The following is a 5,845-nucleotide window of genomic DNA, read 5'->3' on the forward strand; positions in this document are numbered from 1 at the left end:
GATTTACATTGGTATGTTTGTTTCCTCGGTTTCTTTTTGTTTGCATAGGTTTGAGATATTTTATTTTGTTTTTGAGAAAGGGTCCTACATAAAATATTTTGATCTGACAATTATGTGAATATTTGCTTGATATAAAGACTTCCACATTATCATTGTGGGAGCCTCTCTTTCCACTACCAGTTTAGGTTAAACAGGCAAATTGATTTCTCTGTTACTGTTAGAGCATTAGCTCAGAAGCTTAGTGGTTGATATAATGTTCAGTAAGTTGTATTAAGTTTGTCTTGAACGTGTATTCCTTTCTGACTTCTTGGCAGGAGTCTTTTGACTCGAGACTTTAGAAGATGAGTATTCAGACCGCAGCCACACTCAAGAAGCTGGCAATTCAGTCTCTGGTGAGAGATGAGGCTTTGGCCATATCCTCTCTGGAGGATCTCCCCTCTCTACTTTTCCCAGCACTGTTCAAGGAGGCTTTCAGTGGCAGACAAACCAAGCTCATAAAGGCAATGTTGGCAGCCTGGCCTTTCCCCTGTCTCCCTGTGGGGGCATTGATGAAGACGCCTAAACTGGAAATGTTGCAAGCTGTGCTAGATGGAATAGACATGCGACTGACTAAAGGGTTTCACCCCAGGTGAGCAAAGGTCAAGTATTATATAAGAGACCATGTGGGGTACACAGTAGATATTGAGGGGTCATTGCGAATGGCTTCTGATGGGATCACCACACAGTGATTCAGGAACCTTATAGCTATTGTGTGCTTGGACTAAGGACAGTTATCAGTGGATTAGGGCTTTGATCCAAGCAGCCTCACAGTAGAATGTGCCTATCTATCCCTGCCATTCCTAAAACCATTAATAATGGGACTAGGGAGAAATAATGAGTAACTTAGAGGAAGGAAAGTGGTCAGGGCCACACATGCAGCTCAGAGCAAATTGTGCAGCATGCATGTGTGCACATTGCACTGTTGTTTAAAAAATATACAGCTTGGCAGCCTGAGGGGTATTTCGGCTGAATAGAGTCACTTAGTGAACCCTTACTGAGGGTCATCGCGGCTACTGATACTTGACATGTGTTCACCCTCAGCAGGGGAAATCTTCAGGTTCTGGACCTGAGGAATGTGCACCATGCCTTTTGGAACATATGGGCTGGTACAGAGGACGATAGCTGTTCTTCAGAGCCCTTGGATGAGAAGCCAGTAGTGAAGGTCCTTCCCAGATATGCAGTGAGGAGGCAGCTGAAGGTGGTAGCTGAGTTGTGCCTCAGGCCACGCCTTGATGAAGCACAAGCAGCCTTCTTGAAGTAGGCCCAGCAGAGAAAGGACTCCCTACATTTGTTTTGTGCAAAGATGAAGATCTGGGCTATGCCCATGGACTTTATCAGCAAGATCTTGAATATATTTCATCCAGAGCATATTGAGGAATTGGAACTGAACACTCAGTGGAATTTGTACAAGCTGGCTGAATTTGCTTCCTGCTTTGGGCAGATGAGAAATCTTTGCAAACTCTTCCTGGCACCCCTCTACAAGAACGTCTTCAAGATTGCCAATAGGACAGGAGACAGAGAAGAGCAGTATATCCAGGAGTTCATATCTGTCTTCTCCAAATTCAATTGTCTCTAGCATCTCTCCATGAGTGGTGTCCATTTCCTCAAAGACCACATGAATCAGGTCCTCAGGTGAGCAAGGATGGAGGACTGGGTCAGCTAGCAGAGCAAATTTTGCTCTTCCATTTTAAAGATTAGTGGTCCAGGGTGCCTGTCTGTCAGTCACTGGGAACAAACATTTAGGGGCTCCTTAGAATATGTAAGTAATGTGTAGTGATTCGAAGTCTTAAATGAGCATGCCTGAAGCAGAGGACAAAAGGGAGATAAGGAGGAGGTCAGATATGGTCCGGAGGGCTTGAAATTCTTCTTGGAATCCTAGGCAAACAATCCATCAAAAAGGGGACAGGAAGAGTTGAATGTACTTAGATCTTGAGGGACTCAGCAGCAATGTGAGAAGGTGAGCTGTCTGCTTAGATCTGTGGGCACAGCCTTCCGTCTCCCCGTACTTCTCCGTGAGTGAAATGCTTGACCCTCAGTAGGGCTGAGTGCATGAGACAAGAGGGAGTGTGGGCATCTGCATGATAGCATGAGTGACTGTGGAGCGGTCAGGGTGCAATGCAGCATTGACTGAGGCCACAGGTCATGTCCTTAGATCCTGTCAGGACTCTCCTGGCATGAAACTTCCTCCTTGGTATCCTGGGTTTTATAGGGTATAATGGTTTTCTGCTTGAGACTATGGCCAGCAGATCAAGTGTGGGTTTGACTTCACTAAGCTGATTCCAAAAGGAAGCATCTCAGATAATATCTTTGATCATTTGCTCACACTCAGTTTGGGGTCCCTGTTCCCTTCTAAGACAGTGAAAAGCCCACCCCATGCTCTCCATCACCATTTGCCAGAACTAACCCTCTGGTCCCCTTCATCTCTAGGCACCTGATGACGCCACTCAGCTCCCTTTCTGTCACTCACTACCAACTTTCACAGTCAGACTTGGATTCCTTCTCCCACTGCCAGAGTGTCTTTCAGCTAAAACATCTGGAAATGAGAGGTGTGGTTCTAACAGATTTGGATCTGATACCTATGAAATGTCTCCTCCAAAAAGTGGCAGATACTCTAGAGACTCTGGATTTTCAGGGATGTAGGGTGAAGGACTCCCAGCTCATTGCCCTCCTACCTGCTCTTACACATTGCTCTCAGCTCACCAAGATCAACTTCTACAACAATTGCTTCTCCATGCCCATCCTGAAGGACCTTTTGGAGCACACAGTCAACTGGAGCAAGATGAATGTGGAACAATACCCTGCCCCTCTGGAGTGCTATGATAGGTTGGCTCATGTCTCCAGAGTAAGATTTGCCCAACTTTGTCTGCAGCTCCTGGAAACTCTCAGGGCAATAAGGCAGCCCAAGAACATCTCCTTTGCTACAGATAATTGTCCTAAATGTGGTGAGCGCTGTGTCTATGGCAAAGGTGCGAGATTTTGTTTTTGCTGGCACTGAGCATGGATACAGGACTTCCTGATGTGAATAACGGACAGGACTGGGACACACCTCTCATGCATGGTGGTCAGAGACTGTGACTTCAGACACTTTATACATGCTTGGAAACAAAAGACTGTACAAGAACTGAGATCCTGGAAGCTGAGCTTGGCATGGGAAACAATCTGTTGGACTGTGTGAACAGAGGACTTGTGGAGTCAGGATGACAACTTGGCTGTTTTGAGTGACGTCTGCCAGGACAGATTAAGAGATGCTTTGTAATGGACTTGCCAACTTTTTTTCTGAACTGTAATGTCAAGCCAATAAACAGAACCAGGGTTCTTTTTTTAGAAGTCATTCCTGGTGTGTAACTAGCATAAAGTCTCTACCTTTAATCATTCTGCAACAAATACCCTCTGGAGAGAGTCAAAATGAACACATGGATGCCAGACATGTAATGATTCAACATCCTGGGTACATGGATAATGTTATAAGCTAAGGTGATTCACATATGGATCTCTAGGTTAGCATGTGCTAAAGAAGAATTCATAAGAACAACCTACATGTCTCTCACACTTCTTTTTTATTCCTTCCCATCCCTCCTCTCCCTGCCTGCTATTCAACTTCACAGACCTTGTTGCTTTGAACCTTTGAACTTGCTCCATGCTTGCCCACAGCAAACTCCTTTCATGCTCTACAGACAGACAACCAATCAAAGAAGCCAAACCCCACGTATTAAAGGAGGTGACTCCTGTTTTAATAGTACATTTTGCTAGAAAAGAGGGCCAAAGTTTGGTTTCAGCACTTTTATCATCAGATGCCTCCAGCTGGAACTCAAGCTTCAGGTGGTAGGTCCATCTCTTCAGATATCTGTGGATCCTGGCTTTTACACATTATGCACAATACATATGCATATACACCAAAATGAAAAAGGCTTAAAAAGCCCTCCATTTCACAAATATTTCACAAAATGAACTAATTTATTAAACTGAAGTTGCTTGAGTTGTGTGTGTCTCCCATGATTTTCCTCTACAGCACACTGTGAAGAGATTATGTGAAGTTTCAGATGTATTAATTGAGCTTAGTTGTTGAGCAGCAGCCTAGCTAGTGTTGGGCTCCAGTGGTTCAATCTCCTTGAGCCCTTATGAGACTAGGTTGGTTGATTCTGTAGGTTTTCTTCTGGTGTCCGTGAACTCTCTGACTCCTTCAATATTCCCTCTAGTCTTCCACAAGATTCCCTGAACTTTGTCTAATATTTGTCTGTGGGTCTCTGCATCTGTTTTTGTCAGTGGCTGGGTGAAACGTCTCAAAAGAAGTTATTCTAGGATTCTATTTAGAGAATATCATTAATAATGTCAGGGCTCTTGAACTCATTGTAAAAGGTGACACTTCCTGAACAGAACACCCATAGATCAGGCACTAAGACCAACACTTTTCAAGTGTGACCTCAAGAAAGTAGAAATCCTCAGTAAGGCAAATACAGCATCAGTAGGTCAAAACAGTACCCTAAATAATGGCAAAAATATCTTCACCAGCTGTACATTCGACAGAGGGTTGACATCAAACAATGTAAATACCTCAAGAAATTAGACATCAAAAACCCAATACTCCATTTAAAATAAAAATGGAGTACAGAATTCAACAAAGAATTTTCAACAGGAAAGCTCTAATTGCCAGGATATACTTAAGGAAATATCCAACATTCCTAGGAAAATGCAAATTGTAAGAAGTCTGAGATTCCTTCCTATACACATGAGCATGGGTAGGATAAAAACTGAAATGTGCGCACATGCAGGTGAGGATTTGGAGCAAGGGAGACAATCTTGCATTTCTGGTGAGTGTGTAAATTTGCACACCATATTTGGAAATCAAGCTCGGTGATTATCACAAATAATTCTACTTAAAGGCCCAGTTATACAATTCCTGGCCATAAACTCAAAACTTGTTCTGCCATAGCACAAGGACACTTGCTCAACTTCATTCCTAGCACCTTTATTCATAATAACCAGAAACTGTTAGCACACCACCTGTCTCTCACTGAAGAGTGGATAAGGAAAATCATGTACATTTCTGTCATGGAATACTAATCATATATTAAAAATAAGGATTATAATGCAATTTTCAGGCAAATAGATAGAACTCGAAAATATCCATTCTTAGTGAGGTCATTGTGACCCAGAAGAATGTGCATGCTATGTACTCACTAATACATGGATATTACCCATAGACTACAGGAAATGCATGCTACAATCCAAACACTCAAAGAAACTAAGTAAGATTAGGGCCCTAGGTAAGATGATTGAATCTCACTAGGTAAGGTAAATAGAATCTATATTACTAGTGGTTGATCAGAGGGAACTGTATGGGTGCTGGTATGGGACACAAAGAGAGGTATGGAAATCAACTGTGTTGGAAGGAGCTGCCTCCACTGTGCTGGGAGAGAGAAATACAATCCAATTGGGGGCATCTCAGGTACAAGACAGACACACAGGATGGGGCAGGCTCCTGGGAGTATATGGGAGTGACCTTGGCTGGAAACTCAGGAGCTGGGGATAGAGAGACTGAAAGTGGCCACATCCAGTAGTCAGGCAGGATTTCCAGTGGGGGTAAGGTAACACCAACCCACCAACAATACCTTCCATCTAAAATTTTCCCTGCCTACAATATGTGCAGGTATAAACCTGGAGCTGAGTTTGAAAGAATAGCCAACTATAGACTGGAGAAACATGAGGATTAACCCATGTCAGAAAGCCAAACTCTGACACTCTTGATGATACTTGGTTGTGCTTAAGAACAGAATACTAGCATAACTGTCATACAAGAATCTACATC

The 5,845-nt window shown here is 43.3% G+C and overlaps 1 pseudogene; it reads left to right on the forward strand.

The window, feature by feature from the left end:
* The first annotated feature begins 341 nt into the window (after nucleotides 1-341).
* On the forward strand, nucleotides 342-3,034 carry LOC127696312 (PRAME family member 8-like; annotated as a pseudogene).
* The last annotated feature ends 2,811 nt before the right edge of the window (nucleotides 3,035-5,845 follow it).

The sequence above is a fragment of the Apodemus sylvaticus genome, chromosome 11 (assembly GCF_947179515.1).
Source record: "Apodemus sylvaticus chromosome 11, mApoSyl1.1, whole genome shotgun sequence".
Lineage (NCBI taxonomy): Eukaryota > Metazoa > Chordata > Mammalia > Rodentia > Muridae > Apodemus > Apodemus sylvaticus.